The following is an 11,070-nucleotide window of genomic DNA, read 5'->3' on the forward strand; positions in this document are numbered from 1 at the left end:
TCCACCCTTATGGAGCCCAATAAACATAGGGAAGCAGGCCATGATTGAGGATATAGAAACACCAAGCATGGTGACATCAGCTCATGAAGCAAAAAAGGCATCAATTTCGTAATCCCTACGCAAAAAGCAACCTAAGTCACAGGGTACACAGCATTGGGTGCCTAAGGGTCAACTTGGAAACCAGCTCTACAAGGATGAGAAGGGCGTTAATAAGGAATCAACAAGAAAGGGTTCAAAAGGGAGATAAGGGATAGAAGTGGTCTTCACAGGTAAGTTGGCAGTACTCCAAACAAAACAAAACTCCACAAAGCATTCATAAGCAATGGGTTCGAAAGGATTTACTAAGGGCACAAGGTTATAACCAAGGCAATACAACAGTATGGGTGCCCAAACTCCACCCAGTGGCCATCGTCAAACACCTCCGCGAACACAAAGCAAAGGGTAGTAAAGGCATTCAAAACTAGCTCCCAACTATAACCAATGTTAAAAGTGCACAAACACTAGTGTGGAGGAAGAAGCCAACCCAACATGATGGGTTAAATATAACCAAACCAATACCTGTAACGACCTCGAGCAAGGAGCTAGACAAGGACATAGAAAGGAGGAAAAAGAAGGTGCAACAAATGGACATTGATACAAGCTCCAATCCACAGGACTCAGTAGAAACACTATTTAGTTGGGTGGAGGGAAGAATCAAGCACTCTCACACGGATTAAAACGCCTGCAACAACATCTACCCAAAAGTGCCAAAGTACCACCTTGGTTTCCATGGCAATAAAAAGATGAAGGTATCCATTAGTCACAAAGGATAAAAGGTAAATTTGGGTATCATTCAATTAAACATAGAATTAAAGAGAATCTAATTTTGATATACAAATTCTTTATGCATCTATTTATGCATAAAATCAATTTAATAGGAATAACACTTTTAAAATAAAAAGATGTCCAATATGCATCTTTCTATGCATAGAAATTGAACCTAATGAGAATAACACTTTTATAATAAAAAATATCTAATATGCATCTTTCTATGCATAGAAATTGAATCTAACGAGAATAACACTTTTATAATTAAAAAATATCCAATATACATCTTTCTATGCATAGAAATTGAATCTAACGAGAATAACACTTTTATAATTAAAAAATATCCAATATGCATCTTTCTATGCATAGAAATTGAATCTAATGGGAATAACACTTTTATAATAAAAAAATATCCAATATGCATCTTTCTATGCATAGAAATTGAATCTAATGAAAATAACACTTTTATAATAAAAGGAAAACCTTTTGTACATCTATTTATGCATAAAATAGGAATAACACTTTTAAAATAAAAAGAATTTCTTTTAGAATACACAAACGGTGGGGATTATTCTTTTTGAATAACATAAAGATAAAACTTATTTCCACAAAATTTAAGAAAATTTTGCCCCATAACCTCCTTTGTATGGCTGACCATTTCTCAATTTTTACATTCTAAATTTGCTTTAAAATTTATCCCAATATGAAATAAAGCACTCTAATCTAATCAACTTTTCACTTCTAAAGAGTAATCAATAGGAAAAGTTTAACTCAATTTATTTGTTACTCATTTTAGGATAAAGAAAGGCTGAAGTTTTTAATGAAGAGAAGGGGGAAGCCTTTTCATCAAGGCTTATAATCCATAATCACATTAAAAAGCAAAGAATTTAGAAAACCATAGACTAGAATTTAAAAAAAGTAGAATTAATAACTTACATGGAGTTTTGTGAGCTGTCTTTTGGCTTTAGGGATTGAGGGTTCTACTCTTATTTGGATCAAGAGAGTGCACCAATTCTTTGTAGAGGAGTAAGTCAAAAACAAGTGAATTATCAAGTGAATTCAATGTTTTTGGCTCTGGGGAGGAGGAGTAGAGTAACAATGCATAAACATTATTAAGCTTTTACAAAGGGGGAGGCTTCTATTTATAGAAAAAAGTGAGCCTCAAACCAAGCAAACTGATTCTAGAATTTCCAGATCAGTTTGGTCAATTTTTGACTATTTTTGGATCAGTTCAACTTACTTTTTGGGGAACTAGACTTGAATTAGGAGAGAGGAGAGATGAAATATCTCATTTTATTGATTTAAAATGGAAAGCAATGATGAGAAAAAAGGCGCCTCCTTCATGAGGGGGAATCTCATCATCTTTTGGTCCGTCGTCATTCTTCTTTGCATCCTTTTTCTTCTCTTTTTGCTCTCTTTTCCTTGCATAATAGTCACGCTTGATGTGCCCCTTCTTGCCACAATGATGGCACTCAATATTCTTGCGACTGCGTGACTTACTGTGTGACCTGCCTCTTTCTGTAGACTTCCCCCTGAACTGCCGTCTACCATGGTCAACATTGAGAGCTGCATCTTGCTTGCCATGATCTACAGACTTCTTTCTGATCTCTTATGCAAGCAAGCTACCCACAACATCATCAAAGTTCAGTACTCCACCAGGTGCAGAGTTACTGATAGCAGTGCGGAAAGTATCCCATGATGATGGCAATGAACATAAGAGAAATATCGCCTTCATCTCCGCATCAAAATTCAGCTTCTGTGCTTAAAGCTGACTGAAGATGATATTGAATTCGTTCAGGTGCGATGTAATGGATCCACCCTCTTTCATCTGCCTGCAGCTCAAATAACCATTTCATGAGATAGACTTTGTTAGAGGCAGTCTCTTTCTCATATGTGGCACATAGCTTCATCCACAGCTCATGCGTAGTCTTCTCATTCACCACTGTAAAGTACACTGACTCAGCAAGATGAAGTCTGACAGTAGACTTTGCTAAGGCATTCAACTCATTCCAATCCTCTACATCCATATCTGCAGGCTTAGCAGTTATCCCCTTCAAGGGCTTCAACTGCTTCTTCTGAATGAGCAAGATGAAAATCTCTTTCCACAGCGAGAAGTTCGTACCATCGAACTTCTTGATGTTGTACAATTCGCGCTCTGAATGCGACGAAGACATGATGTACAACACCAATGGCAAAGATCACAGATTTTGAAAAATTGGGCAGAGTTTCCCCTGCAAAACCTCAGTATCCACCTCAAACTGTATGCCAAAATCACTATCCAAGTGTCACAGACTACGTACTGTCACATCAAGCAGGCATGTGTGCTGACATCCACTGGCATATATCCAACTGCCAAAACTGATGTACCTGCACCTGCAAGAAAAGTATGCAAACTGCTCACTAGGATGAGAGAGCCGAGCTCTACGACGAGGAAATGAAAGGGCCACGGGGTCGATTGTATAATATGAATGCAGGGTGCTCGAAAAGAGAGTGTCGATGTAGGCAGCCGGAAGCTGATTTGCTAACCAAAAACACTCTATCCCGCACTTAAACCAGTGCCAAAACCTTCAGCAACAAGTGCATAATCCTTGCATACAATTGCATTGACCCATCATGGCATACGACATCCAAATTGTAGCTAAAACATTGTGCAGGCTGCAACTTTTTGATGTCTTGCAGACCTTATAACTTGTGATGCATAATCCAGATGAACCGACTGTCAAAAGCAAACTTGTAGCCTGTTTAATGTCGCAAACTGTCTAGATCAGACCTAGACTGAATTCTTTACAGTCAAAAAGATATTCAGTGTCAGAAGCACACAGGCTTCGCAGGCTGCAAACTGTAACTTTTTGTTGTTTTTGCAGATCTGATAACTTTTGACAGATAATCCAAATTATAAAACTTTCAAAAGCAAAGTTTTAGTCCTTGAACTGGTCTACAACTTCTTTGTTCAACTCAGATTCTGAATCCTCACAGTTTGAGAGATATACTCTCTTGAAAGTGACTGTTTGCACTCTGATACCAGTTGTGGTATCAGAGCTGAAGCAAATCCTTGCTCAATAGGCATCCGAATCTGATTTCTTGCAAAAGTTCTCCCACTTCAAAATAGCTTCCAAATGAATGAAAGAAGCTCAAATAGCATGAAACCATGAAGCAACAACCTCTAGTACTCGTAGCAGTAGAATCCCGTACACTCATAGCAGTAGAATCCCTTCAGATAGCAACTCGTTTTTGCTTCCAAAGACCAAATAGTAAAAACGACCAAGTATATGTCAAAATACAGCTCCCACCACGGGCAACCCATGGGCAGTGGCAAGCTCTGACAGGCAGGGCAATGGAAGGAGGAAACTTCTCGGGCAAAATTTGAGCATTTTGAAGTAAGAAGATGGCTGGAAATTGCTGCTATAGCCCAAAAAACGAGATCTATTCTCTCCGTTTTGAAGCTCCAAAGAAGGAGAAACACTCCCGCATGCTTCCACAACAGTAGGAAAGAAGTGGGCAACAGGAAAGCAATGAACAATAGCTCTGATACTAGTTGTGGTGGGCAGCTGGAAGCAGTGAGCACACGAGGAGAGTAGGAGAGAGAGACGACACAATCGTTTTTTGGTGGTAGCAAAAACTACCTTATCTTCTATTATTCCATTTATATATAATGGGCTAAGATACCCATATACAGGGCCTTTACACCCAATAGTGAATGAAGGGATGAATAGATGTGATGTGAATAGAGGTGAAGAGATGTGTGATGTGAATAGAGGTGAATAGATGTGATGTGAATAGAGGTGATTAGATGTGATGTGAATAGAGGTGAAGAGATGTGTGATGTGAATAGAGGTGAAGAGATGTGTGATGTGAATCAGATAGATGTGAATGAAGGGATGCATAGATGTGATGTGAATAGAGGTGATGAGATGTGAGGTAAATAGATGTGATGAGATGTGTGATGTGAATCACATAGATGTGAATGAAGGGATGGATAGATGTGATGAGAATAGAGGTGATGAGATGTGAGATGTGAGGTGATGAGAATAGAGGTGATGAGATGTGAGATGTGAGGTGAATAGATGTGATGGGATGTGTGATGTGAATCAGATGGATCAATTGAGAAGCCAAAAATGTCAAAAATTGATGAAGTAAGAGTAAAAGGTTGAAATTGTGTGATAACTTCATACAAATTGTTATTCAGACTGAAATTCATAAATTGGTAATTGGGTCTATAGATAGAAGTACCGCAATTATATGGAATCCTTGACTTGCTTGAGGCCTAGAAATGATGGTATTTACCTTATAATTCCAAGGACCGTGACTACCCGTATATACTGAGGGTATAACTGTTGCTCTTTACTGGCAGTATATACGAGTAAATCTAAGACCTTAAAATTATAAGCATAAATGCTATCCAGATGATGAATTCAAATGTGGTTGATATGATTTCAAAATTCTGGTTGAGGAACTGATAAGTTGAATTGGATTCTGATTGAAAAATGATGATTCTTGAATTTTGGTTGAAATGTAATAAGCTGAGCAAAAACCTCAATGAGGATGAATGGGAAGAGTCCCTCTGATGATGTTCATAACTGGAATGACGATAATGAATGGGAAGAGTCCCTCTGATGATGTTCATAACTAGAATGACGATAATGACTTCAGCAAATCACTATGAGATTAGTGGATTATGCTGACAAATTGCTACTATTAACACTTGACCCAGTGGATCAAGTTAAGGGATGACATTATAAAAATCTGTATAATTGAAATCCCCATGGAGGACTGTTCAGATGGAAATTTTGGTCTAATGGACCATTATTGTGTTAAAGATATGAATGAGATGTTCTGAATGAATTGTTATCCGATAATGAGTTCTATATGAATATCTTTATCCCATGATTCTGTGAAGAACTGACCAATCTAAAGAACCCCAGAATTAGTTGAATCTAAAATCCGATTTGAATCATAAATAAAGGGACTTAACAAGAATTTTCGTATTGTGATAGGAGCATGGATCGAGGTCGTCGTGGTAGAAATGATAACCCCCAACTCGATGAGGAAGAGCTCGACTTGGATGTTCATAAAACTCTTCATAGATCGTAGCCTAGACCTTTCAAGGGTGAAGGGAAAACTTGGGTGAGGCTGTGGAGAAAAGTGGATCGAAGCAATGGAAGAGTACTTCGATGTCATCGGGTACAATGAGAAGAGCAAAATGGCTCTTGCAAGACTCAAGATAGTAGAAACAGCCAGAGTGGCATGGAGAAACCACTGCGAGACAAACCGTCTGGATCGGAATACCCAGACATGGAATGATCTCAAAAATTACCAAAGGACGAGGTTCTGTCGTCCCGGCTTTTTGGGAAACAAAGATGAACGAATTCTTAGAGTTTAACCCTGAATTATATCACCAAGCGTTCGCTCTCCTCCTCAAATTCTCGCCACCGCTGGATGAAGAACAACTGATGGCTAGGTTCATTCGGGGACTGAACGAACCTTTGAATATCCTGGTGAAGAATGCCAAGCGAGTTTCCATGGCTGAAGCAGTGCGGATGGCGAAGGATTTCACCAAGGCCTTTGATGTCAAAGTCCTGCCGAAGCCAGCACCATCACCTTTCAGAAGGTTTTTAATTCCAGAAGGTGATTCCAACCTTTCGCCGCCTTCTGCCGCCTAAAAGATATCAGGGTCAAGCCCAGGATATGGGAAGTTCCAGAATGGAAGAAATGTCCTTTTCCCAAAACTCAATCCCCTGGAATTCAACTTTAGAAGTTCCACCCTTGAACAAGGGAATGAAATGCTATAACTGTCAAAGATTTGGACATCACAATATGGATTGCCCAACACCTTTTGGATCAAGGTTTTTGGGGCAGGGAAATCAGGGATCAAGATTCTAGACTGCAGCTCCTTCCTTCCAGAGTAATCAGGTTTCTTTCTGCCAAAGTCAAGAAAATCCCAAAGGTAGACCCTCTTACTAACCCGCAGTCTCAATCCAAAGCAATGTAAGACCTTCGCCTCAAAATAGGGGACGGCAAAGAGAGATATTTCCAAATCGGCCGTCCACTTCCAAGGCAGTAACGCTGGAAGTAATCGAAGAAGAAGAAGAAAATCCCAGAGGTAGAACCTCTTACTTACCCGCAGTCTCAATCCAAAGCAATGTAAGACCTCCGCCTCAGAATAGGGGAAGGCAAAGAGAGATATTTCCAAATCGGGCATCCACTTCCAAGGCAGTAACGCTGGAAGTAATTGAAGAAGAAGAAGAAGAAGAAGACGAAAGAGCTCATACTCCACCTACGAGATGAGGACATCTCGCGTTTTTCAGGTGGGAGAGAATGTAAGATTCCTCCCTAGTTCCTCAAGATGTCCAGTTTCTTCCCCTGTAAATCAATCCCCTTTTCACAATAATAAAAGATCTTGTTTCTACCTGTTTTGGCCTAGAGAGAGAAAATATTCTAGAGAGAGATAACTCACTTTTTTGATATCTTTAGATGGAAAAATATCCTTTCTTATTAAACTAAATTCTCCCGAAAACAGAAGTTTAAAAAGAATTTCCTCAGGTGCGTTTGAAATAATTTATAATATGCTCAAAAGGCCTTAGCCTAAGGGTCCAGATTTTCTGAAAATTTTGGATTAAGGTTCTGAGGGACCAATCAGATTAATCTAAATGTAGGGAGAGGAGGAGATAAATTGAAGAAATAAAGAAAACCCCCCCAAAAATGAGTAAATACTCACATAAGATGAAGAGTGGACTAAGGACCAAGGAAAATAGTTAAAAAACTGATTTTTGACACCTCAAAATGGGGATTCCCCCTCATGAAAGAGGCGCCTTTTTTCTCATCATTGCTTTCCATTTTAAATCAATAAAATGAGATATTTCATCTCTCCTCTCTCCTAATTCAAGTCTAGTTCCAAAAAGTAAGCTCAAAAATTGACCAAACTGATCCGAAAAATTCTAGAATCAGTTTGCTTGGTTTGAGGCTCACTTTTTCCTATAAATAGAAGCCTCCCCCTTTGTAAAAGCTTAATAGTGTTTATGCACTGTTACTTTTACTCCTCCCCAGAGCCAAAAACATTGAATTCACTTGTTTTTGACTAATTTCTCTACAAAGAATTGGTGGCCACTCTTGATCGAAACAAGAGTAGAACCCTCAATCCCTCAAGCCAAAGGAAAGCTCACAAAACTCCATGTAAGTTATTAATTCTACTTTTTTTTAATTCTAATCTATGGTTTTCTGAATTCTTTGCTTTTTTAATCTGATTATGGATTATAAGCCTTGATGAAAAGGCTTCCCCTTCTCTTCATTAAGAACTTCAGCCTTTCTTTATCCTAAAAGTAGTGACAAATAAATTGAGTTTAACTTTTCCTATTGATTACTCTTTAGAAGTGAAAAATTGATTAGATTAGAGTGCTTTATTTCATCTTGGGATAAATTTTAAAGTAAATTTAGAATGTAAAAATTGAGAAATCGTCAACCATACAAAGGAGGTTATGGCAAAATTTTCTTAAATTTTGTGGAAATAAGTTTTATCTTTATGTTATTCAAAGAATAATCCCCACCGTTTGTGCATTCTAAAAGAAATTCTTTTTATTTTAAAAGTGTTATTCCTATTTTATGCATAAATAGATGTATAAAAGGATTTCCTTTTATTATAAAAGTGTTATTTTCATTAGATTTAATTTCTATGCATAGAAAGATGCATATTGGATATTTTTTTATTATAAAAGTGTTATTCTCATTAGATTCAATTTCTATGCATAGAAAGATGCATATTGGATATTTTTTTATTATAAAAGTGTTATTCTCATTAGATTCAATTTCTATGCATAGAAAGATGCATATTGGATATTTTTTTATTATAAAAGTGTTATTTTCATTAGATTCAATTTCTATGCATAGAAAGATGCATATTTGATATTTTTTTATTATAAAAGTGTTATTTTCATTAGATTCAATTTCTATGCATAGAAAGATGCTTATTGGAAATCTTTTTATTTTAAAAGTGTTATTCCTATTAAATTGATTTTATGCATAAAGAATTTGTATATCAAAATTAGATTCTCTTTAATTCCATGTTTAATTTCCATGAATATTTGATAAATGAATAAGTAAATACTCTTAGAGGAAAAATTCTATCGTTTCATATTCACTCGATTTGTAAAGAGAAAATTCAGGAAATCTATCGAAGTCAAAATATTTAGATAAATGATTAATTTATTCCTCATCAAAATTCGTGATTAAATTAGAAATCAATTAAGTGAATATTCAATGAATGAAATTCAGTAAATTAGTAATTGAAATATCACCCCCTTTTTGAGAAAGATAATTCAGGAAGAAAAAGAGATGTGAGGTAAATAGAAGTGATAAGATGTGTGATGTGAATCAGATAGATGTGAATGAAGGGATGAATAGATGTGATGTGAATAGAGGTGATGAGATGTGAGGTAAATAGATGTGAAGAGATGTGTGATGTGAATCAGATAGATGTGAATGAAGGGATGCATAGATGTGATGTGAATAGAGGTGATGAGATGTGAGGTAAATAGAGGTGATGAGATGTGAGGTAAATAGATGTGATGAGATGTGTGATGTGAAACAGATAGATGTGAATGAAGGGATAGATAGATGTGATGAGAATAGAGGTGATGAGATTGTTGCCATATATATAGGCAGTGATGTGTGTGAACACACTTAGGACTGCCGGGGTACTTTTTCTCTCTTTAGGAGGTTTTTTCTACCGACTTGTATATACGCCCATCATTCGAGGGCTAACTTATCTTTTGTACATTGACACAATCTAATACACTTGTGTTGTGTGCATTCTTGCTTCTTCTTCTCCAAGCTTTGTGTGCTTTCCTGCAACCCTAATTCCAACAATTGGTATCAGAGCAGGTATCGGCTCCCAGGGCTATGCCGCTAGCACCCTCCGACTCACGTTCTCCGATTGAGGTAAGCTTTCATGAGCGCTTGCAGGTCCCTATTCTCTATAGATAAACCCGTAGGGCTTTGCGTTCTCAAAAATTGCATCTGAGGTCGTTTCGGGCTCCGTTTTTGTATTGCAAGTTTTGTACAGGTGTTTCACTGTGCAGAAATTTCAACAGTGCAGTTTTCTGCAAAACAAGCATACGTATTCTATTCTGGACTGTGCTACATAGCACGAGTTATTTTTTGTTCAGTCTTTGCTTCATTACACGTAGCTTTTACATCAGTTTCAATCAGTGGCCATGGCTGATAACAGCAATGATGTATTTCGCATGTTGTCTGCCTGCTGATGACAAATTGGATGGAGACAGCAACTACCCACTTTGGGCATACATGATGCAGCATGTTTTAGTTGCAAAAGGAGTGTGGAACATTGTGCAGGGTATGGATGTACGTCCAGGTTCTGTGGATGTAGGATCTGTTGAGGATGTTACAGGTTCTAGTAGCTCTACTATTGCTGCTGTTTTACCCACTGCTGAACAAGCTCATTGGGATGGTAAAGATGCACAGGCTCATGCCTTGATTGCACTTTCTATCAAACGTAACATCACCCCACATATTCGTTCAGCTAAAACAACAAAATAGGCTTGGGATATTCTAGCTGGTTTGTATGCAGGTCGCAACGAGGCAAAAATCTCTTACCTGCGTAAAGAGCTAGAATCAAAGATTATGCAAGAAGATGATGACATGAATGTTTTTCTTGCTGAGATTAAAGATCTCAAGGAACAGTTGATTTCTGTAGGTGAGATTATTCCTGATCATTCTCTTGTGCAGACTGTTCTTGATGCTTTACCTGAGTCATATTAGACTTTTGCTTCCACGTGGAGACTTGTTTACTGAGGACAGACCTGATGTTGTCAAGTATGACACTTTAGTCAACAAGCTCTTGCAAGAAGCGCAGTCCAAGAAAAACAAGGCTAGGCAGCGTGCAGTTGATCAAGCATTTGTTTGCTGCCCAGCAGAGAAGAAGTGGTAAGGCAATCCCTTCCACTATTTCTTCTCCTATTAGTAGGTATGCAACTTCTTCTCCTTCCACAGGTAGCAACAATGGGTCTGAGAAGGCTCTTGATAAAGGCAAGAAAAAAATGAGGTGCAACTATTGTAAGGCAACTGATCATGTCATTAAGAATTGCCCTAAGCTAAAGGCTAAAGAGGCAAAGAAGAAAGAGTCAAATGCAGCCACAATAGCAGATACTTCTACAAATGCAGATTCTGCAAATGTTGTGCACGATACAGAATGGGTGTTTAGCGTGTATTGCCAGTATGACCCATCTATACATGATGCATTTTTGGCAGTTT

The sequence above is a fragment of the Cibotium barometz genome, chromosome 63, assembly GCF_041138505.1.
Source record: "Cibotium barometz isolate CiBa-2024 chromosome 63, ASM4113850v1, whole genome shotgun sequence".
Classification (NCBI taxonomy): Eukaryota; Viridiplantae; Streptophyta; class Polypodiopsida; order Cyatheales; family Cibotiaceae; genus Cibotium; species Cibotium barometz.